The sequence below is a fragment of the Rhineura floridana genome, chromosome 2 (genome assembly GCF_030035675.1).
Source record: "Rhineura floridana isolate rRhiFlo1 chromosome 2, rRhiFlo1.hap2, whole genome shotgun sequence".
NCBI lineage: Eukaryota > Metazoa > Chordata > Lepidosauria > Squamata > Rhineuridae > Rhineura > Rhineura floridana.
In genome coordinates this window covers 35,170,052-35,194,368 of record NC_084481.1, presented here as the reverse complement: position 1 = coordinate 35,194,368, position 24,317 = coordinate 35,170,052, and the positions used below count along the sequence as shown (strand labels likewise).

At 42.6% G+C, this 24,317-nt stretch overlaps 1 long non-coding RNA gene across 1 annotated transcript; it reads left to right on the top strand.

The window, feature by feature from the left end:
- The first annotated feature begins 1,443 nt into the window (after positions 1 to 1,443).
- Positions 1,444 to 23,856, top strand: LOC133378110 (uncharacterized). The gene is made up of 5 exons (XR_009760861.1): positions 1,444 to 1,705; positions 2,708 to 2,872; positions 22,212 to 22,315; positions 22,659 to 22,815; positions 22,926 to 23,856. It is a non-coding gene; the product is annotated as an uncharacterized LOC133378110 (long non-coding RNA).
- Positions 23,857 to 24,317: the final 461 nt, after the last annotated feature.

Below are 24,317 nucleotides of genomic sequence, written 5' to 3'. Positions count from 1 at the left end.
ATACCCCAGGAAAGGGGAGGGTGTCCTCTATGAGATGCCACTGCATCCCGCCTGGCCCAGAGCTGCTGGGCGCAGGGGAAGGATGAAGGCATCTATGCAGACAGAAAGGGTAGAGAATCTTCTTACTCTTACTCATTTCTCACACCTCTTTCTGAAGTGAAAGGTCAAATCTGTAAAGAAGTTTGGAGCAGCCACATTAAAAGATAAGGGCAGGGCATTCCAGGCAGGGGGTTGCCAACCCTGCTTGGATATGGATGTCTTTGCAGAGGATCCCTAGTCAAGCTTTACCAACAGCACAATCCAAACTATATCTACTCAGAAGTAAGACCTGTTGAGTTCTATGGGGGCTTAGTCCCTTAGTATGTGTGTTAAGAATTGCAGCCTTCAGGGGCATCCATCTTTACTCCCGAATGCGCCCATCTATCATCTCCACAACACTAGGCTCCTTTCTTCCTACAGTGACCTTCTGGTGACTGGCCTGGCCTGAAGGCACCTAAACCCTTCTTGCCAAAAGCAAGTAGGCTAGATTAAATGTTCACTACCCAGGCTCCATCTTTTAGCTAAAATGTCTAGCTTAATTTCCAGTCAGATATTTTTTTTAATTGTACGCTCCAAGCAACTGTGATTGATGCTTAATGTATCATGCTTAATGACATCACTTGGGCCCACCCTGTGACATCACTTGGGCCCACCCCATATCATCACTTGGGCCCGCCCCTAAAATCTCAGGTTTTGGGATGCTTCGGACCTGGCAACCCTAACCATGTAGGTTATCTTCTAATGTTAAATTGTAATTTAGGCCCCATCATCAGTGTACATTTAAACCAGAGTGGTTTAACAATGAATCCTTCTCCACAGGGAACTCTGGGAATTGTAGCTTTGTGAGGGGAATAGGAGTCTCTTTACAACTTTCAGCACCATTAACAAACTGTAGTTCCCAGGTTTGTTTGGGGGAAGCCATGACTGTTTTAAAGTGGCATAAGACTTCTTTAAGTGTATAGTGCAAATGTGACCTAACCTTACACTCTAGTTTTTAAAAATGAGCTAATCTTTTAATTCTTTTTAGAATTGAACTGAAAGCAGAACATTTAAACTTAAACTGAGACATACCCTTACACTTAGTAGATGCTCATTTTTAATCTAAAACCGAATCCTACACTGGACTTAAGGTGAATGCCAAAGCTGACAAGCTGAGTTTTCCACTAGCAAGGTCTGCATTGTCTGGAACTATATATTTGTTTATTTACCTTTCCCCCTCTCCAAATGAGACTTATTCTTGGTTTCTGGTTGCTGTTTACCATTGTCCCTGAATGCTGCCCTGCTAAGGTAAAGCTGAAAATTAAGTTTCTACAGGCTTATAACGTCTAGCTTACTCTTGAGCTGTAAGTTTTTACAGGATTTATCCCATTGGAGGTTAGTTCCTGGATTTGCTATGGTCTTGTTACAGTTTTAACTGATGCTCTGATAAACAAATGTTATCCTGTCTTTTTGCCTAACTCACTTGTTACCTAGATGCTTTGTCAGTCAGGGCTTTGCACTTGTTCATAGAATTTTATTGTAACGGATAGGAAGTATTTCTTTGCTGCTTCTGGCGTATGTCTACTGTTTGGTTTATTCAGCTTGAAAAAATAGTTGTTTGGATTTTAAAAATGAAATAAAATAAAGGGCATTTGAACTCTAATCAAAGTCAAATGCTAAATTCATGGTATGTATATAAAGTACTTCTTTTTCCATTCCTTGACCTCTCATCTCTATGAATTACTTTATAATGAAATCAGAAGCCAAATTAAGTTGTTGAAATCCTTGTTTTTTTTCTTTTGTGGGTTCATCTGACTTTTGTGTGTATATGAAAAAGTTATTTTATTACAAGATGATTTTAACTCAGTATAACAGTAACCTGTGAAGAGCTGTTGGTTAGGTTTCCAAATCAGCATATCGTATTGAATGCTCTGGTGAGATATTTAATGACATCCACTATGTTCTGTGGGACTGTGGTGTCCTGGCATAACCCACACCCTTTTTTAAAAAAATTAAGAGCTGTTTCTTAAAGTAGTAGTCCTGCCCTGCTAGGGTAGAGCTGAAGTCTAAATTTCTACAGGCTTATAACCTTTTGGATTCACCCTTGAGCTGTAAGGTTTTACATGATTTATTCCATTGGGGATAAATGTTTTTGCTGTGGTCTTCTGCAACCCTAGAGATGTTATGTCTAGCTGCAAGGTTTTATGAAGCACATCTTGGGTTTGAACTTTGACCGGTATTGACCATTGCTTTGGTGCTGGTTTTGTTTGTTTGTAGGTATTGATTTTTCCCTTTCCCAAGTGAAACTTGGAACTTTCTGCATGCAAGGCAGATGCTTTACCACTGAGTTGCAGCCTTTCCCCAGTGTCCACTCTAGCTGCCTCAATGTGACCAATAATTAGAAACCAATTGGCCTAAACAACATGCCATCTTCCAGATGGATAGCAGTGGGAAATAAACAAAAAAGATGGATGCATAAAACAGATTTCTACTCATTCTCATAAAGGGTAGCTAGCCTTAACCTACAGCCCTATGGGAGGGGCAGCACTCACACTATAACCTGATGATAAGGTCCAGCTTATAAAGGGTATTCCATACTCGGGCAGGGGAGGAGCAAAACTATCCCCAGTGTTATATTGGGGGAATGACCTTTTACAAATTGACTCTGTATTTTTTCTTCATATTACAGTTTCAGTTATATGACATGATGATGGCCTGTCATTGTAGGCTTCTTTCAGATGATGATTCATCATAAGCTCCAGTGAGTTCAATGGGATTTCAATACATGTGCACAGGACTGCAGCTATGCAGGACAATTTTATGTCTCACCATATTCAGTGGGGCTTACTTCCAGGTAAGTAAGTACAGGATTGTAGCTTTAATCTAAAAACAGTAGCTCTCAAGAAGAAAGTTTATCTATGCTTGTCTATGGCTGAGTTAATAAAATTGATTCAACTTGAAGTTCAAAGAATAGTAGAGTTGGAAGGGGCCTATAAGGCTATTGAGTCCAACCCCTTGTTCAATGCAGGAATCCAAGTTAAAGCATACCCGACAGGTGGCTATCCAGCTTCTTCTTGAATACCTCCAGTGTTGGATTGCTCATCACCTCCCTAGGTAATTGGTTCCACAGTTGTACCGCTTTCACAGTTAGGATGCTTTTCCTGATGTTCATCTGAAATCTGGCGTCCTCTGACTTGAGCCCATTATTCCATGTCCTGTACTCTGCGGGTGGGGAATCTGTGGCCCTCCAAATGTTGCCAGACTTTAGCACCCATGGACCGTTACCTAAAGAGATACATTATTCACACAATTAATAATTGCATGAATTGGATTGTAATCATGGCATGATTCGCCTTTGCCAGAATCCCAATCCAGATTCCCTCCTACTTCCCGAAATTTCCAAGGCTGCTATTTGCATCAGTAGTGGAGCTCCCATTTGTTCACAGCCCTCTGCATTCTCATTAAGCACTCAGACAAATCCTCAATTTCCTCCTTTGCTTCTTAGAGGTTAGAGAGCGAGATTAACTTTCCCAAGAAATAATAATCAGTAATCAGACCATTTTTAATTATTTATTTATTTTTCAAAGGATGTTGATGGATATCTTTCAGATATCATCCAATCAGCTGAGTACAAGTATTGGAAAGGGAAGATGCATTTCGCATGAAAAATGTGTCACTGCTTGGGACTCTCCAGCCTTCTGTTCAGACAATCTGGTGATTTTGCTGTAACTTTTTTTTTTTTAGAACAGGAGCTGATTGTCCCTTCTGCTTCATCTGTTTCTTTCTGCTTCTTTTCAAAGACTTTCCTCCTACTTCCAATTCTGCCTTGACTACCTCTCCCTGGAGAATTCTTTCTGTATTCTCAGTTTCTGTGTTTTTCTAAAATTATGATAATGGTAAGCTGTCTTGGCATGCCACAAGTCTGATATGAAAGTAAATGGATTTACAATAGAAAACAATTAAAATATAGATTAAATGAGATCTGCTGCTGAAATCTTTCCTTGTTTATTCTGGCCAAAGTTCACATTGGCAATGAGCATCCTCGGAATAAGCTCACTAAAAGGTAGAGGGGGAAATCACCTCTGTGTTTATCATGTTAAACCTCTTTGAGGGTCAAATTTTACTTGCTCCCCACACTGTGGCCCCTTTCACACTGCACTTTATTCCATTATTCTGATGATTTATTTCCTGTTAATTTGTGCATAAAATTTGAGCTTTCACACGACATAACGGGTAGCTCCAGAATTCTGGTGGAATGCATTGAAAGCTTAGCGCTAATTTCTGTAATAAATGATACCTGAAAAATCCCGATAGCAGGCTGGGAAACCGGAAGATTGCTGGAGTTTTGCGCTAGCTGCTGCTGCTCACGTGACAGCCATCCCAGCATGCAGTGCATTCCCGCCCTTACCAACAGCCCTCCCAGCATGCAGTGCATTCCTGCCCTTACCAGCAGCCCTCCCAGCATGCAGCCTTCGCGCGCTGCTGCGCTGCCACTGCTGCGCCTCCCAGCCGATCCCAGCTGCTCCTGAGAGCAGCCTGTGCTGCTGCTGCTTGTGCTCAACCAGAGCCTCTGCTGCTGCACTGCCGCGCCTCTCAGCTGATCGCAATCGCGCCTCTTTCAACCCCCCCATGCACCAAAAGAACAGACCTCAAACCAGCTCATTTGGTGTCGCGTGAGGCCAAATGAAGGGAGGGGAGAAAAACTGTGCTCTGTGTGTGAAAGACTGTTGCGCAAAATGCTGGGATAACAGGTACTGCAGTGTGAAAGGGATTTTTGAAATATGGAACGAAGCGCTACCATTTTAATCCGGTAAACTAGTGCTATTAGCCCCATGTGTGAAAGCAGCCTGTGAGACAGAATGTGACAAGATACAGAAATCTTATATTAAATACACTTGATTTGCATTGTGCTAGCCACATTGTTGCCATCATGGCTGGCTGTTTTCATTGCTCTCATTTAGTAGTGTTAGATGAAGTTATGGAATTCCAACAGCTTGATTGAAATTTTGATCCAATCCACTTAATAATCAAGCTGCACTCCCCCCCCTTTTTTTCCCACTCATTCTATCCTAATCCTTTGCCAGGAGTCCTGAAGTCAGTTTTGTTTGTGAGGTATCCCCATACTGATACATTCCACAAGTGCAATTGTTGTTCACAGGGCACACTGTATAGAATACAGTGTTGTCTCTTTATTTATAATGACATTTAGCTGCTCCAAGCCAGTGGGCAGTGCTATAAAAAGTGGGAGGATCTTAAGTGTACTGTATTTTTACCCAGGTAAACACATGCACATATTTGAACATGCACAGTCATGTGCCCTTTTCTATTTTTCTAAAAGATGTGTGCATAACTCTAATATGAATATATATATATATATATATATATATATATATATAAATTATGTAACATAAAATATAGCATGAAAGAAAGTGATTAAGATGTGATTTGGTTTGGGGGAAATGAGGCAGGGGAGGTGTGAAACCATGGGTCTGCTTCCTGCTTGTAGCTGCTGGCCTCATCTGAGGACTGCCAAGTCAAGGGAACGTCTCCATCTCCTCTCAATGGCTCATTGCTTCTCCTAGCTAGCTCTTGAGGGTCTCAGGCTTAGGTCTCTCCCATCACCTGCTACCTGATCCTATTTAACTGGAGGTGCAGGTGGCTTCACCTAGGACTATGCATGCTACACATGGGTTCTGCCACTGAGCTGTGGTGCCTTATGCACAGGCAAATTCTGATTTGATGAATAACAACGAAAGAACAGAAAAGCAGAAGAATTGCAGTTACTCATTGTTCCCTTGTCAGGTGTACTTAATCGGTATCTCTGTTTGGAAACATACTTGCCACATTCATACATTTTTAAGGGTACATGTAAAATGCAAAATGGGGGCAAAGTTGCTCCATGTCAGTGAACAAAAGCAAACATACAAGCAATTGCTCTTGGATTCCTTCCACTCTTTCGTAGTTGTCCTCCAGAAGCAGCCTGAGTGTCATCTGGTCATACTTCGCAGTGCAGATTGTATTCTCTGTGCTCACAATGATACATTAATAATAACTTTTGTGTAGCACTCCCTCCCTTTCAGAAATGTAGAGGGGGATGAAATAAACAATTTGCGAAGGGTTCAGTCAGCTTATTTTTGTTTTTATTTTGTTTCAAAGTTTCCCTTAGATACCTGGCTGACAAGCTCATGAGCACCGCTTGGGTATTACTGTTTGTGTTAAAGAATGTACTGCCCACAAGCATCTTGTGTGAAGCCAATTATAAAGTATAAGAATATCCTGTACTGGGATCTGTAAAATGATTAAAAACTGGCCATGCGGAATTGTTTTGAAAATGTATTTGCAGATGTACAAGAAGCAGTGCCAGGAAAACAAACTGACTCCCTTAGAATATGCAATACATTTCTTTTGAAAATGAAATGTGCAACTCAAAAAAACCCTGTAAAGTATTGGATGTCCATGAGGAAAAGACAAGAGAGACGATGAGTGCGGTACCCATTGTATTTATACCAGCATGTTCTGTTTTAAGTTGTGCATGTCTCAAGAGTAAATCCTAACCCAGTTTGGAAGCCTTCTTTTGTAGCTTTAAGTAATAAGCCACCATTCCTTGAAAGACATTAGAGTGGCATGCATAATAGTTCCCCCATTTACCCTTACAACAATCTTGTAAGGTAGGTAAGGCTGAAAGAAAGTGGCTGGCTGAAGATCATCCAGTGAGTTTCATTGCTAAGTGGGAATTTGAACCTGAATCTCCCCACTTCTAGTCCAACCATTATGTCATGCTGGCTATAATAAAGCAGGCCTAGGTGCATGCTTCATATAAGCAACTTTATTCATAGTGCAGGATGTGCATTTAGTTTTGCAGAGGCTATATTTAATCCTGCTCATATCTCGTGACAGGCTGGAGACACATATATTACTGAAACCACCAGCTTTCCTTCTCCAATTGTGGAATCCTATGCATTTTTATTCAGAAAAGTCCCACTGAGTTCAATGTGACTTACTTCGTAGTAAGCAGTGATTAGTAGAGATGGGGGGAAAATTCAATTCCGTCTGCATTTATAGGTGTACTTACCTAATCTACCTTTTTCAAAATAACATGTGAACCAAAATACAGCAATCCTTCAGAATAATAGGGCAACATACATATATTGGTGAAAATAGCATATACAAAAACCATTATATTATGGTAAATTGTTTTACACAAATGTGTATAAGGCAAAGTTACATACAAAAATGCATATATTAGAAGGAATTCACACTAAAATACTGCTGAATTTTCATGAGGAAAACCCATAAAACTGATGTGGAAATCTGGAGAACTGAACTGAAAAGGGGAAAAGGAGAAACTGTCAACTGAAACTGTCCCTCATGATGCTAAGATGTATCATGTCCCACTCTATGGGACTTACTTTTGTGTAATCATGCTTCAAATTCTTAATTATCCTTCAACATCCTGTGGGAAATGCCAGATAATCTTACCTGTTTTTGTTGCATGCTATTAATGGATAGTCAAACATACCCAGATCTACCTGATTTTAGTCCTAGCTGAAATAATCTGTATTTTATAGTTGAACTCCTTCTGGAATAGAAATGTGCTAAAGAATACAAGGAGCACTGGTCATGAAATGGTGTTTTTTTCTGCATAGATCAGCAGGTCTTGTGAGCAGGATTTAGTTTTTTGATTAGCAATATGTTAAAGCTGAAACAAGTCTAGTGGAATATTAGACAAAAGATCTGCACTGAAAATGAGAATGACATGGCAATTCAAGAATGTATTTCCGTTTGTTTTCTTTTTTTTAAAAAAAAAAACACCCTATCTTGACAGTAGTGTCTTTTCCTTTCAGCAATAAACTATCCACTGTTCAGTTTATGACTGAAATTCACAAGTAGCTTGATCTTAGATATTTTCACCAAAGCCCCCTTTAAGTCTATGGGCAGCAGGCCAGCTGGGCGAGCAAGTGTTGGGAGCGGACATCAGGGGTAGGCGGGTGAGCAGGTGGCAGCAATAACATGGGAGGCAGGTAAGTGGTTGAGCTCGGGTGACAGCAGCGGCAGCCTGGCCAGGTGGGAGGCCAGTGAGAGGCCTAAACGACGTGGTGGCAAGTCCATGGGGGTTTTTTTGACGAGTTGCCTATGGGTGCAGAAGCCTTTTGGGAGTTGCCTGTGGGTGCGGGGGGGCTTTTAGGAGTTGCCTGTGTGCGTGCGTGCACGCAGGGCCAGTGCTATCATTAGGCCAACTAGGCAGCCGCCTAGGGAGCAGACCTCAGAGGGTCTCAGTACTGACCTTTGAGGGGCACAGTTTTATACAGATTAGTTTTTGTAAGCCTTGGGGGGAAATGCAACTAAAATAAATTTAGCAATTTCAAGTTTTGTGCTTTTAATTTTTTCTGCAAGACATCTGTTTCTGAAAATTGAAGTTAGCAATATTTTTGGGGGGTGCAAGTAGCCTCGCCTAGGGTGCAAAATAGCCTGGCACCAGCACTGCGTGCACGTATGTGTGTGTTTGGGAATGCCTGGAATGTGTGTATGTTTGGGAGTCCCTGTGTGTGTGTGGAGGGGGTGGCGGCACGCAGGGGCAAAGCCCCATGTGTGTGTGTAGGATTTTTTGTTTTTAATTTAGACAAACTTTCACATTTGTACTCTTTCCCCTTACAGTCTGAAGTAGCACATTCCACTGTAGCACTGCTTTACTACCTTACACTGCTGCATGTGTAGATCCAGCCAGCTTGGGTGCAAACATTGTCGCCTCTCTGATGAAAGTGATAGGACAGTTTGTCTATGGTAGGGGGGGAAATCACACAGACCCAAGGATACTTTGAGTGGCACCCTGGGCAGACAACTCCTTGGGCTGTGCTCTAAGGATACAAAGTGGCAGGGAATCTAGAAGCTGAGTGACTCGAAGAAGCGAGGTAGGCAGTGGAGCAAGAATAGAACCTCTGGGAAAGAAGCATAGATGGGATAAGAGGTTTAGTAAAGGAGGGACTTAGGAGAAGTCTCGTATAGAACCTAGGAAGAGGAGAAGGCACATGCTGTTGACAATGAAGAGAGAGTCAGAAGTGCTGGTCAAACAGGGAAGATGAAGGAGTGTTCATGTTAATAGCTCAGAGGCAGAACATCTGCTTTGCATGCAGAAGGCCCCAGGTTCAGTCCCCAGAATCTCCAGATGGGGCTGGGAGAGACCTGTGTCTAAAATCCTGAAGAGCCATGGCCAGTCAGGATAGACAATACTGAGCTGGATGGGCCAAGTACAAGACAGCTTTGTATGTTCTTATGTAATAGGAAAATGCCCCTGAACTGAATGAAAGTAGCTGAAGGATTCAGGAGAGAGTAAAGGGACCTGAAGAGTAGGGACCCGAGGGAGTGAAAACTGGAGCAGGAACGGAGTTGAAGAAAGGAAGCAGGATGGGCTCTTGGAAATTTATAAATAGACACAAATAATGGCAATAAGATGAAAAGAAAGCTCTGGCACAGCCTAAAGACAGGAGGGACTGTGTGTCAGTGGCAGGGCTAAAATGGACACTCAAGGGAGCTGTGGAGGATGAGTAATTGTGAGGCACAGAAATCAAAGATGTAGCAGAGCAGGGTGTGCATGGGGAGGGAGCTAAACATCAGAAATATATTTTGAACCAGATCTCCGGCTGCAGATCTCCAATAAGAAAAAATCACAGGTGTCCATTAAAGCAGCAGCAACTGAACAAGTGGTTGTCCAGATGAAGAGTCTCAAAATATTTCTGCTTAAGGAGTGTTAGTAGACTGAAAGATGTAACACAGAGAATGTTTGGGGCTCTCTTGCAGGTTTTCAGAAACATATTTTTTGCTTTTGGGAGAAAATGAAATTGTGCATCACTGTTTCAGTATTTTATTAAGTAGCTCTAGATGATTCCTTAGATGCTTTAACAGTTAATGCCCCTTTAGTTATCCCCCACCTCCGCACACACACAATGCCATAAAGTAAATAGCACTCCTGAGATACACTGTAAATGGCACAATGTCAAATTGGGGCTCTTCTTTCCCACAGCATCATCCAGTGATTCTCAAAGGGAAATGAAATGACATTAAGAGTTAGTGTAATGACAAGCCTCATCAATCCAGTTTTCTGCCTAATGTATGCCACCATGTATGTGTGGATCAATCTCAGCCCTGCATAAACTGAAAACGGTGGGTGGGAGGCCAGGGAACAAAATGGTTTATTAATTTTGTCCTGTTGACAAAGCTTTCTGAGGTAAAAGACCCCCCCTCAAAAAAACCAAAAAGGATGAGAAAGGGAATACTGCTGGAATGGAAGCTGGGGCAAATAAAGGAATATAAAATCATTCCCCAATGAGTTGAATAAAAACAGCCTTTCTAAATTCTCCACTTGTTTTGTAGGTGGCAAAAATTTAGAAGTCATCAGCCATATATTCTCCAGGGAGGGGCAGAATTCTCTTAACTCTTCCCCTTTCCCCTCCCCGATAAGAAAATTCTCAGAAAACTTCTCACAGAATTTTCTTCTCAGAAATTTTGGCTCAGTTAATCCTGAATTAAAGTATATTGTTTGTTCATACTAATGGGTGAAGGAAGAAATGAGGTCAAAAAGGGGGGACTGGAAGGGTAAGGGTCAATCTCTTTGCTTCCTTCAACAATAGTATAATTATATTAAAACTGGTTCATCAGTTGTGTATGAAATTCTCCACCCTACTGGTGGGCATTGAAATTGGGGAAGCCATTTTACTGAATATTTGCTGGGATGAGAAGGGAACTGAATTCTCAAACAGGAGAGGGACTCAAAAAAAGAACAGGAAGGGGGGGGATCTCTGAAAATGTAATAGAAAATTCTTTTTTTAGAAGTTTTGGTCTGTCTCCCCCATCTTCGGTTGGGCAAAGAAACAAAAGGACTACATTTGGGAGCCTGCTGGTGAACTTTAGCTTTACTAATATTGTCTATAGCATAACTAACTGAATAGAAATCAATAAGAGATGAAGACAATAGAAATTGCTGCTGCTCTGAATGAGTTGGAGCTAAATGCTGATGAGTGAATGTGGAAGTGTGTGTGGAATTTAGTATGAAAAAGAGAAGATATATTGAATGTGGGGGACACAAATGAACATCCAACTAAAAGTGGTGTATTAAGGTTAGAAACAGGGTTTCATTAAAAGCAACCCCTGAAAAACACAAACATGTGAAAGAAATGCATAGTGCTTGCATAAATGCACATTTCCACTCAGAGCTCCTAATTAAAATGTATCATTTTCCTTTCATGTTTCTGTGGTGCTTGTAAGAAAGGACTATGGCCCTGGTCTGCAACTAGTTTTACAGCAGAGCTACCGTCCTTTGAGGAAAGTGGTGGATTAAGGCTCACTTGTCCCTAAACTGGACTGCTAGTGAGACCTGCAGTCATAGCTACCACTCCCTACCTGGATGATCTTCTCTTCCTTTTAGGAAGAGAGAGAGAAAGAGAGAAAGAGTGTGTGTTGGGACTTACTGGTACAGAGTACGAGTACCTCTATTTTTCCTGCCCACAGCAACCATTGTGGGCTGGCACTCGCAACGCTTTTATCAAGGTATACTGGAACCTCATTTTTTCCAAAAACAAACACAAAGAACACTGGCAACTGGTGATCTGCCTAGTACTCCTCTGAGGATCATATGTAGCCCTGGAGCTGGTCCTTATTTTAACAGAACTGCAGCTACATACCTATAGAGACTAATGGCACAATCCTAATTCTCTGGTGTTGACGATAAGTAGGAGGGGGTTAGGGTGGCATGTGGATCCCCCTTTGCCTGCCTTCACCAGTAGGTAGGAATGGTGCTTATGTGTGTGTAGGGTTCCACCATGGTTGGCAGGAAGCTTCCATCAGTGGTTGTGCCACCTGCGATAGCCATTGGACATTTCGGGTTGGGTATTTTGGGTATCAGGTGGGGACATGGCAATGGAGGCCCCTTGAACTCAATTAGACTTAATTATCTGTTGATATGCATAGAATTATGCCGTAAGTTGGTATAAATTCAAGATCAGGCGGTTTAGTTTTAAGAAAACTTACAATGAAAAAGCATGTGTTAATGTGCACAGCAAAAATTAATCTTCGTGGTGACTTTTTATATTTGATGGTGAAACGGGATTTGAGGGGAGGTCTTTGGTTGATTTTGTTTCATAGAAGAAGTAAGAAAAAAGTATTTATAGAATGGTGGGAACATCATTTCATACCTTCTGTAGCAACAGATAGACTGTATTTGGTGAGTTTTTGTTTTGCAGTTTTACTGCTTGTTCAGACTTCCATTTGCTACCAGATCTCAGTGGTATTTTGATAATTATATTATTTTCATGATCTTTAATGAGGCAAAAATAGTTCTTTTAATGTGTTGGGGAGGGAAACATGTACATGGCTCTGTACCCATGTACAAAACATTTAGCTAGACAACTGAGAGCAGACTGCAGTCACAATAAGGAAGTTCTTCTCGCATTATTCCTTAGCGCTATTTTAGAGCTTAGAGCCAAACATAATCTGGCAAAAAATGTACTGTCTGCCTAATGCTTGGTATTTTTCCATGCTGCTGCTTTCTTAATAAGTGCTTTATCACAAAGTACTGTGGGCTGTGCCATAGTAAATGCAGTTGCAAATGCCGGGGCTGGTGACCATCAGGTGTGAAAAAAGAAGTGATGTCAGCAGGATCCCCAAAGTTGAGTGACTTAGCCATTCCTTTGCATGGCCTTCCATATCTCAGCATCCTACTCCTTATGATAAGGATGGATTCAGACAACTACTTTTGCTGTGGCAACTGAAATGGAGAGCCAAACAGAAAGTGCTGGTTTTAAAAAGGCATAAGTTCATAGAGTAATGATGACTGTTAGGCATTTAAGCTGACACAGATAGTTCAGAGATTGCACCCCCCAAAAAAAGAAAGAACTGTCACTGTCACTCCAGATTCACCACTTGTGAGTGGGATAATGAATTGGAGGTGGCCATTTTGACCAGCTTCTAAATAGATCCCTGTGTAAATCAACATGTTGGGGGTGCAAGTCAGAGTGCCATGGGGCAAAATTTGGGCCACACTGAATTAGATTCTGAAACAACCAGGTCTGCTGGTAGCAACCAAATTGAGCTTCAGCCATTGTTGAAATTTTAAAACAAGGGTGGCTGTCCTGTGGCCCTCTAGATGTAGCTGAACCGCAACTCCCATCAGCCCCAGCCAGCATGGACAATGGTCAGGGATGATGAGAGCTGTAGTTCAGCAACATCTAGAAGGCCATAGTTTAGCCACCATGTTTTAAAATATATAGATTTCTTTTCCTGAGAGAGCCAAAACTTTATTATGTGTTTCTTAATGCAAGGGCACATAAAACAAAGAGCAATTTCCTTTTCTTTTTTCTTTTACAAAGACTATAGAATCAACCTGTGACATAAGTTCTGGCACACTTGGATTTTTAAAAAGATTTCCTTCCCCCAGCAAATATTGAAAGCATTGCAATGATTATTTATCTTAATGTTCCAAAAGAAAAGGCTTGTCCTATAAAAAATGAGATTGCATGTACGTAAGAAGCTTGAAAATATTTCTCCCAGTGCCTTAAGAAGTAACTTTGACTTTAAATCAGGCCTGACTCTATTGTGATATACCGTATATTCCGGCGTATAAGACGACTTTTTAACCCAAAAAAATCCTCTCAAAAGTTGGGGGTCGTCTTATACGCCCAGTCGTCTTATACGCCGGAATATTCTCCTGCTCGCAGCCTGGCCCGGCGTCCCCTCCCCTGAGGGGAATCCCCATTGCTCCTCCGTCCCCGCCATCTCCGTCTCCTCCACCGCGGGAAGGCGGCGCCCTGCACGGCCTCCTCTGCCTCCTCCTCCGTTGCAAAATGGTGGCCGGGGTGGGGAGCAGCAGCAGCAGCAGCCTCCCCGCGTCCTTCTCCGTGGCGGCCTTGCCTGTGCCGCCTCCCGCCGCTGCTGCTGCTCCTCTGCCCGCGGCTGCTCAGGCGAGCGACGGGGCCGCGGCGGCGGCGGCTGCTCCTCCTCGGGCGGCCAACGGCGGGCCGCTTTTGGCGCTCTCGCTGCTGCAGGCCGCGCAGGTGCCTCCGCTGATGCACAACCACCGGGCGGCGGCAGCAGCAGCAGCAGCGAGAGGCGGCAGAGGTGGGAACCTGCTGCCGACAGCTGCCCCTACGGCCTCCTCCTCGGCGCCCTCCGCCGCCGCCTCTGGCCCGCTGGCGCCGCGGGAGCCGGCCTACAACTGGCAGGCGACGAAGCCGACCGTGCAGGAGCGCTTCGCCTTCCTCTTCAACAACGAGGTGCTCAGCGACGTCCACTTCTTGGTGGGCAAAGGCCGCGCCGGGGCGCAGCACATCCCCGCCCACAGGTCGGTGCGGGCTATGGGGTGAGGGGGCGCTGGCCACGCAGGGAAGAAAGGGGAGAGGGACGCTGGCTTTTTAAATGGGGATCAGGGTCAAAAGTTGGGGGTCGTCTTATACGCCCAGTCGTCTTATATGCCGGAATATACGGTACATTGAAACATTGCTGCCAATGTAGTCAGGGACATATCATTGTTTATGAACTCTATTAAGGTTAATAAATTTCAGAATAGAGCAGGAAAAATGCCTAAAGTTTCCCCCAAAATGGAAAAGAAAGGGTCAAGCAAAGCCAAAACAAGCTAGAACAACAAAATACCACCATTTCCCTGGCTCATATTTTATCCAGCTCTGATTTATGTGAGAAAAATCCCTGGCTTCCAGATCAAACCACAACCTCTTTGAAATTAAAAAAAAATCTATTGTTTATTTCCTCAGGTGAGTGGCTGTGGGGATGCCATGGCATATATTAACCAGACAGACTAAACAGGGCTCAGTTGGGTATCACTTTGTATGTGCATTTAACTATAGATATCATGTGCCTCTCAGGGCAAGACAAAAGGTACCCATACCTGTTTGTTTTGCCACACAGAGCAAATAACAACTTCAGAGGGATTTGCTAATTAACAAAACAGCATAGAGCAGGGGTAGCCAACATGGTGCCCTCCAACAGTTGTGAACTACAACTCCCATCAGTCCCATCCACCATGGTGAATGGTCAGGGATAATGGGAGAACATCTGGAGGGCACTGCATTAGCGAACCCTTGGTATAGAGCACTGTACTTCAACCTTGGGCCCCCAGATGTTGTTGGGCTACAACTCCCATCAACTCCAGCTAGCTAAGGATGATGAGGGTTGTCGTCCAACAACATCTGGGGACCCAGAGTTAGGGATGGGTGAGAAGTTTGATTCAGTTGGCATTTGAAGCAGAATTTATCAAATTTGCTCTTTCAGAAACGATATGGGAGCCGAAACGCAGCCATCCTTTGAAATTTGCATTTTTTAGAATTTTGATATGCAGTTTGCCAACCCAACAATATTTACAAAAATGAATATATTAGGGGAAAGTGTGCATAAAAATGAACATATGAATGAAAATAACATGCAAAAAGGCATGATATGACAAATGGCTTGCAAAAATGTGTACATTTGTCAAACCTGCCTACAAAAAATGTGTTTATTTGGAGACATTTGCACTGAAATGGTGGAGAATTTTCATGAGGATTTAAAAAAAAATATTCACAGATTGCTGCAGAAATGTAGAGGACTAAATTTAACATTGGGAAAAATTGACGTATTTTTCCATCCCCACCCACGGTACAGTGGTGTAGAGAAAAAGAGTTGTCCCTCACCCAATACTACGCCCCACCCTTAAAAATCATCTCTGTATCTACTGTCATCACTCAAAAAAAAAATCCACAGAAGATACTCCTTGTGTGTCACATCTAGTTTGGTCCTCAGTCTCTCTGCATAGGCTGGACCTGAAGAAAGACCAGAGCTTGGAAGATTACTTTTAAAAAGTAATAAATTACAGTTACAGTTACATGGCCCCAAAAAGTAGTAATTTCTGTTACAATTACAATTGCTCTGAAAGTAACTGATTACTTTACTTTTCCTTCAAAGTAATCACTACAATTACATTTCAGTTACTTTTTAAAAAAACGCCTACAAGGTGCTGGCCTTGGCTACTGCACATCTAAGTAGCCTAAAACAACATTAAAAATAAACACACACATACAGAGGTAGTAGAATAATTATTTTTATTCATAAGATAGCAATGGTGGTCTCTCCTCTGGTAAGGGTGGTGGGGAGGGAGGCAGAGGCCACTACTCAGATCTTTGCACGTCAAACCAAGTGCAAACTCCCCCCCCCACTCAGACAGAGCATAATCTCTCTCACTTAACCACCTCCCGGACCCTGCCCTGCCACCAACTAAGGGACACTTACTCAAGCAAACATTTTCCCCTGAGATGCAAAAAAGTTAAAATACTGCAAATGCAGCACAGTAGGCAGAGAGGGTGGGGGAGGCCACTTTGTGTGCCAAGTGCAAACACAGTATACACACACACACGTTGTCATCTTTCATCTCCACAGTTCTTTATCTCCATTCTGCTGCTGCCTCCTTATCCTCCTTTATCCATGTTCTTGACCTCCAGATCCTTTCCCCCTCCTCTCCATTCTTCACCACCACTATCTGTTTTTTTAAATAATTGTTTTCTCCACTCCACCCCGTCTCACTCTCCGCCTCCTCCCTCGTCGCCTCCTGCCCATCCACAGAGCACGAGGAAAGAGCGACACTGCACAGAAGCCCAGTTTGAGGCACATGATTTTCATCCACAAATCAGAGGAGCAGAAGAGTTCCCCTGCTCCCCCCAAGTAATGCCTAAAAGTAATTCTGGAAACGTTACAATTACTCCACAAAAGTAATAAAATTACTCCTAGTTCTATTACAATCAAAATGTAAAGGGATTACTCACTCGTTACTCGAAAAAGTAATGAATTACAAGTAATTCGTTACTTGTAACTAGTTACTTCCAAGCTCTGAGAAAGACCCATTAAAGATGCCAGTAGACCTCATGCTACATTTTCAGTTTGCGTTGGACCTGTTTTAATAAAACCCATCTGTCTGTATTGACTATCCCTCTGTATCTCTTGGAATCCATGAAGTACATTATAGGAATGAGGTCCAGATCTCCAGATTTCAGTGCAGTGTGTACATGTGTGAGTCAATAATTCACACACACACCAAGAATGAAAGTTACCATAACAACTCAGATTGAGACTCTGTGCAATCGTTTACTTGGAGACTGGAAAGATGCCCTCGGATTCCAGTCCCAACTGTTTTCGGTGTATATACTAGATGCCTGATGCTCTTGATTAACAATGTATAATTGGCAAATAATTTAAAACAGCACAAAATACACTCTTTTTATCCCCAGAAAACTGGGGACACTAGAAATATGAAATAATGATTCTTGGATATTTAACAAGCTAAGACTCACCCGTTCTTCACATTGGTCACTGGAATCTAATTACAACAACTCTAGCATTGAGACTTAATTAAACACAATGATTATTTGTTATCAGGGAACTGTTTTGAGCAATATGAATAGCCATGTACTTTCAGTGTAACCAAGTTGCTCCAGGAATCCTTAGATATATGTCAGTTTTGATTTGAGATCCAGTGTATTCTCACAGTACCATGTCACATCCACACTATACATATAAAGTATTCTTATACCACTTTAAATAGTCATGGCTCTCCCCAAAGAATCCTGGGAACTATAGTTTAAGTGTGCTGAGAGTATTAGGAGACTCCTCACAGAGCTACAGTTCCCAGCACCCTTAATCATGACTGTTAAAGTGGTATAAGAGGGCTTTAAATGTATGGTGTGAGATGTGACCAGTCAGATCAATGTCCATATAAAGCTGACTTTTATGAACCAGGTCATTGGTGCATCCAGCCCAGTATTGTTTATTGTGACTTGCAGCAGCTCTCTGACTTCAGGCAATCTTTCCCATCACCTTCCATCTGATCCTTTTAATTGGAGATGCCAGAAACAGAAGCTGGGTCTGAGACCTTCTGCATGCAAAGCATGTGCTTTACCACTGAGCCCCTCTCTATCCCAAACCCTGTCACTATCTCTTGTCTCCTCTGCACAGTATCAGAGACAATAAAGTCCCATTGCAGCGGCTCCTGATCTTAATGCCGTTTGCTGTCTTGTTCTTCCCTCTCCTACTTTCCTCACAGCTGATGAGAGATGACATTCCCTACTCAGCAGTGGAGGCTGGTCCATTGAGGCTACTGGGGCATAGCCCTTCCAAAGAGAATGTCAAGCAATCCCCCCCCAAAAAAACAAATCTCAGGGCCACACATTCTTTCTTGTCCACACACATTTTACACTTCTATTTGAACACAGAGAAGCTCTGCAAACATTTCTGTCAATCTACTATTCTCTGTGAAGAGTATCATGAAGAGGCCACACAGATGATCTAAACAACAACAAGAACTTTATTATAACTAATCATATACAGGGAACAAGGCCCACAGCATGGTGCTGCTTGTAAGGCAGGCCTGGAACTAAAACTACCACAGCCAGGGGCTGACTCAGCAGTTCCTGGTATGGCAAGCCTGGAGGGCCAATACACTACACGCCTCCCCCCAAGTTCTCATAGTCCTGAAGATACTTGGGATGAGCCCTGGTGCAGGTCAATTGATGACAATTTTACACTGAAGTTGATAGTGCATTCCCTAGTTCTACATTTGGCTCTGGTTCATGATGGTCCACTTCAGGGTCCAGGCACAACTCTTCTCTGGCATCAGGAGCAGCCACTGGCTCATTTTCTCTTTCCACCTGAGTATTTCCAGCACCCTCAGAGAGAACTGATGGAGCTGGGCTTCGTCCTCTCCTCTGGTCCACATGTTGACGTAACACATGGCCATCTGGTGTTTGAGCCCTGTAGGACAATGGGCCCGTGGCTTGGGTCACAGTGGCAGGAATCCACGTTTCACCACCACTGTAGTTCCTGACATACACAGGGTCACCTGGGGTGAACACCCATGCAGGTTCTTGAACAGCAACATATTCCCTTGGTTGGTCCTCGGTCAAGTCAGGATGCAACTGAACAAGCAGAGTCATTAGTCACCGATTCTGGCCCGCTTGCACTGGCTGCCTATATGTTTCCGGGCCCAATTCAAGGTGCTGGTTTTAACCTATAAAGCCTTACACAGCACGGGCCTGCAATACCTGATGAAACTTCTCTCCCGATATGAGCCTACCTGTACACTGCGCTCAACATCGAAGGCCCTCCTCTGGGTGCCGACACAGAGAGACGCCCGGAAGGCGACTATAAGAAAGAGGGCCTTCTCGGTGGTGGCCTCCGAACTATGGAACACCCTTCCTGACGAGGTTCGCCTGGCGCCTACATTACTGTCCTTTCGGCGCCAGGTGAAAACCTTCCTCTTTGCCCAGGCATTTTAATATTTTAATATTTAACATGTTCGTATTCTTGTATTTGTATTTTGTATTTAATGTTTTAACAGACAGTTTTTGATATATCTTTTGTAATTTGATGATTAAGTGGTTTTTTATATTATATGTGAAGTGTTTTTATTGATATACACTGCCCAGAGAGCTTGCTATGGGCGGTATAAAAGTTGAATTAAATAAATAAATAAATAAATTCATTAATAGCTCAGCTAGGCTCCTTCCTATTGTGGCACAAGGTGTGATGTGTTGTGTCAGGAGAAAACTTGCAAGGCGTTGGTCCCAGTCACCTTCTACAACCCGTTTCAATGCATCCTTTGTTGTCCTGACCATCCTCTCGGCCTGGCCATTGGTTGCTGGATAAAAGGGGCTGAAGTGACATGCCGAATCAGTCCATTATCCAGGAATGTGTGGAATTCCGCAGATGTGAACTGGGCCCTATTGTCTGAAACAATGGTGTCTGGCAACCCATGTGTTGTGAAAAGCCTGCATAAGGTCTTGATAACAATACGAGATGTCATTGATGATACCGGAACCACTTCTAACCATTTGGAGTATGAATCAACAACAATCAAAAAAGTTTGTCCCTGGAAGGGGCCTGCAAAGTCGATATGAAGCCGTGACCATGGTGTTTTTGTTGATTCCCATGGGTGCACTGGGGCATGTGGTGGAGCTGGTCTTGAAACCTGAGACTTCTCACATCTCTTGATGCATTCTTCAATCTCGCTGTCCATCTTGGGCCAACATACATAGCTGTGCCCCAGCGCCTTCATTTGCACTATACCAGGGTGTCCGACATGTAGGGCCTCCAACACCCGATGTCTCAACACAGTAGGAATGACAACCCTATTTTCCCACAGGAGGCATCCTTTGTGCACTGATAGTTCATGTTGTTTGGATACAAATGGTCTGAATTTCTCCTCAAGCTTCCCTAATGACCATCCCCTCCACACCCAGTTGAGAACACGGACAACATGGGTCTTTGGACGATGCAGTGGCAATATTCCTAGAATGGAGGGGTGGTTCTGGTAATGACTCTAATAACAGCACATCCAGCTGAGGAGTTTCATCAACCCTAGCAGAAGGGAAAGGGAGGCAGCTCAAAGCATCAGCATGAACAATGCTCCTGCCAGGCGGATGTTGCAATGTGTAATCGTTTGTGTTCAGGAAAATCGCCCACTGAAACATGCGTGGAGATAATATTTGAGGTGTCTGCTGGTTAGGTGCAAACAATCCCAATAATGGCTTGTGGTCAGTAGCAATTGGTCAACCATAGACATAGTCATGGATTTTTTTTTATGCTAGCCACAATAGGCAGGGCCTCCTTTTCAATTTGGCCATAATTCTATTCTGTTGAAGACATTGTTCTGGAGTAGAAAGCGATAGGCACCTCACAGGAGTTCTCACGTTGGTGGCTCAGGACAGCTCCAGTACCATATGGAGATGCATCACACGTGAGAATCAAGGGCTTCCATTCATCATAGTGCACCAAGACATTGTCATACAATAACAGGTGTTTTTCATCATGGAAAGCCTTATCATGCCGGGCTGTCCACTGCCATGCAGCATGCTTATCAAGAAGGAGATGCAATGGTTCTGCCACTGTAGCTTTATGTTACAAGAAGGCGTGATAGAAATTCAAGAGTGGTTCTCAAACTTTTTTGGTTCGCAGCGCACTGTAAAACATATAAAAATTTTCTGGCGCACTTCGTGTACAAAATTAAAAATATATTAATATATTTTAAACGATGAATAAAAATAAACTATAGAAAACTATTACTTACCCTATACAAATGGGTTTCTTGTCATTTTTAAAATATACTTTCATAATATTTGAGGCACACCTAGCCACCTCTTAGGGCGCACCAGTGTGCCTGGGCGCACCACTTGAGAATCACTGGTCTACAATATCTTTGCAAGGGAAGATAGGGAGAAAACCAGAACAACATGGCCACGCCCTGTGACCTCTCACTGGCCATGGCCCCATGTTTTCTTAGCAGCCCCACCAGGTCTAGTAGGCACCAGCCACCAGTGCTATTCAGTATTTTGTTGCAGCCAGTCTATTCCCATAACAAGCACCAGATGTGACTCATCTGGTTTGGGCACTGACTCATCTATGGGTTCTTGTCACTTGCCTGGTGTAGGCAGCCCTGCAGATCAGCAAGACACATAGGAGCATGTGGGAATGGATCACAAAACAGGTTAATCACTGGTCATCAGCTAAGTGTTGGGAGGGTTGGCAAGCAGCAGCAAAAGTGTTTCTCTAGCCAAGTGTTGCTGTGTTATTAGGACCCTTTTTGTTTAGCTGTAAGAAGCTGAACAAGAATGGTGGAAGCAAGCACAAGAGATTGAGGTGGTAGGGGCTCTCGGGGACTGCCATAAACTTGCCCCAACCTCCAGTTCTTTTCCACCCACTCTGCAGTTTCCAAGGCTGCAGGTAATGTCTTCAGAACACTTTCCTGTCTGCTGCTGCATTCACTGTGTGGACAAAATGGTGGGCTTTTTTACTTCAAAAAGTCACATAGCGAGAACACCAGCCAGGAGAGAAAATGGGGGTGTATGGGCAATGGGAAAAAATTCAGGTGAATAAAATCTTCAGTTCTTATGCACCAATTAGGAAAAGAGAGGACATGGTAATGCCTGGGGCTGCCTGCTGTCGAGAATAAAGACGTTTAAGCTGGCAAGCTTAGAAGTCCCACAGTTTGCTCTAATGCAGAGTGCATTAGTGCATTGTGTCAAGAAACCATGATTTCTTGCACTGCAGGATTAAAAACTAAAGGTAATGTTTTCATTTCACAGGTCTCTATTTAGATTTTTATACAGCTCCCTATGCCTAAAATTTGGCTTCCATCTGAAAATGTTTCATGCTTTCTGTGTCTCTCCCAGCTTTGAAAACCCCTTTCACTTGGTGTGTCATTCAGTACGGTAGCTTTACACATGAAACAAAATGGGAATGTATAATGGTGGCAGCAACTTTTTAAAAGTCAAAGGTAAGGAAACTTAGAACTGCAGTTACAATCTTGATTTCAGTGTGTGTATTATTATTATTATTATTACCTTCTTTGCACATCCCAAGGAATGTTTAAAATATAATAAAAACAGTTACAAAAATAACAAATTTTTTTTTATTTATTTATTATAGTATACCGCCCCATAGCCAAAGCTCTCTGGGCGGTTTACAGTAACTGAGTTAAAATGAGTTTAAATGCCAGCACACTATTCGTTCAGTAGGGAAACTTGTCCTTGTCCTAGAATATGGGGACAGATTCATAGAAATGATTGTTTTCACCATATAAAGATTTGCCTAGGGTAACCATGTGTCCTACATTACAGAGGATACCACCCTCTATCTGAACGTCGCTCCAGCCCAAGTCCAGTTTAATCATGTATTTTTAAAGATAAGAAAGGGTTGCCTGTGGACAGTTAGCAGCACCTGGACAGCAGACTGAGAAGTTGCACATGTCACCTGGTCAAAGTCTTCCCCATTATGGTGAGATATTATTTTGCAATTATTTTGAAACTGACATCTGCAGACATAAGTTAGTATATGCAAATATTATGCAAATCTGTGTCTTATTTTGTTCTCTCTCTCTTTTTTAGCAAAGCTTAGATTTGCCACCAGGAATGAAATGTCCAGCCAGCCTATGCATTTTATAGGGAGAGGACTACGAATGAGTTCTGCTGGGAGAAACTAGGATTACAGCGCCTGCTCACAGACCAAGAAAACTAAAGAAACAGCTGAGAACATTCTCCTGTTAAGGAAAGACTGCTCTGGCCATGAACCTGAGGGCTGTAGCATTATTGCACTATGAGTGGGACAGGCCAAATTCCTTCCATTCCTACCGATAGCTTGGCAGCTCTGGCTCCAGTTTATTCTTTTTTTTGTTTCCAAAGGAAGTTGCTACCTAAAAGAACAATTCTCTTTGTGGGAAATGTTTATAATGTGCTCTGTTGTTAAGAGTAGTTACGATCTGGACAACATTACCAAGCAGAAATTCTCTGTGAGGTTTTGTTTGTACAGTGCAGAGAGAATGTAGGAGGAAATAATTAATTTCAATGAAGCAAAACACCTACTAAGGACAAGTAGTTAATATTCCCTAAAATTCCACTTAGTATTCTAATAAGAAATTATCTTGGCTCCCTGGTGTGTTCTTGCAAGAAACACTTCTGTCCCCTTTGAATGTTCCCATATATATTGATTTATGGAGCAAGTACATGCAACTAGAAAGAGGAATAAAAAAACATGTTTTCCTGCTGAAATATTATTTTGTGTCCATATGTGTGCCTGTGAATGGGAGGAGAATCAAGATGTGCTTTTAATGAAGATGCTTTATTGATTGTCATAGATTATTTCCCCTATAATTTGGATATGCCTGAATCAAGCCTTGCAGGATGTTATGTATATCTGTAATTAGGAAGTGTCCCAGATTCACAGGAAATCAAACTGTTTTGCATTTTCGTTTCTCCGGGGGAAGATTCTTTAAGCAATTCTTGAGAACCTAACAATTTGGAAAATAAAAACAAAATGACATTAATGGCTATATTTAGTTGCTCTATTTCCAATTTAATGGTTGTATAAGTAGACGTAGATAATGTTAATATAGTGAAGGTTGGAAAATCTCTCTGACAGGAATGATTGTCAGTATTTTAAAACATCTTTAAACACAGAAGTAGATGCATTTCTACATTTACATAAAACCCTGGGAGAGATCACCTGGGGCTATGAAGTTGGCTGACATCAATATGCAGATTTCATGCAGTTCTATATCTTCTAACCACCTCTGTCTAGGGAGACTGGGGAGGTTCTTAATCAGTGTTTGAGGTCACTGATGATGACTGGATGTACATAAGCAAACTGGAATTAAATATGGACATGCCAGAGGTGCTCCTAGTCAGAAGGCCTCCTGGCCCAGGGACAGAATGTCAGCCTTTCTGGATGCCTTCCCCTTGAAAGATCAGGTTTACAAATAGGGGATGCTCTTGAACCCAGCT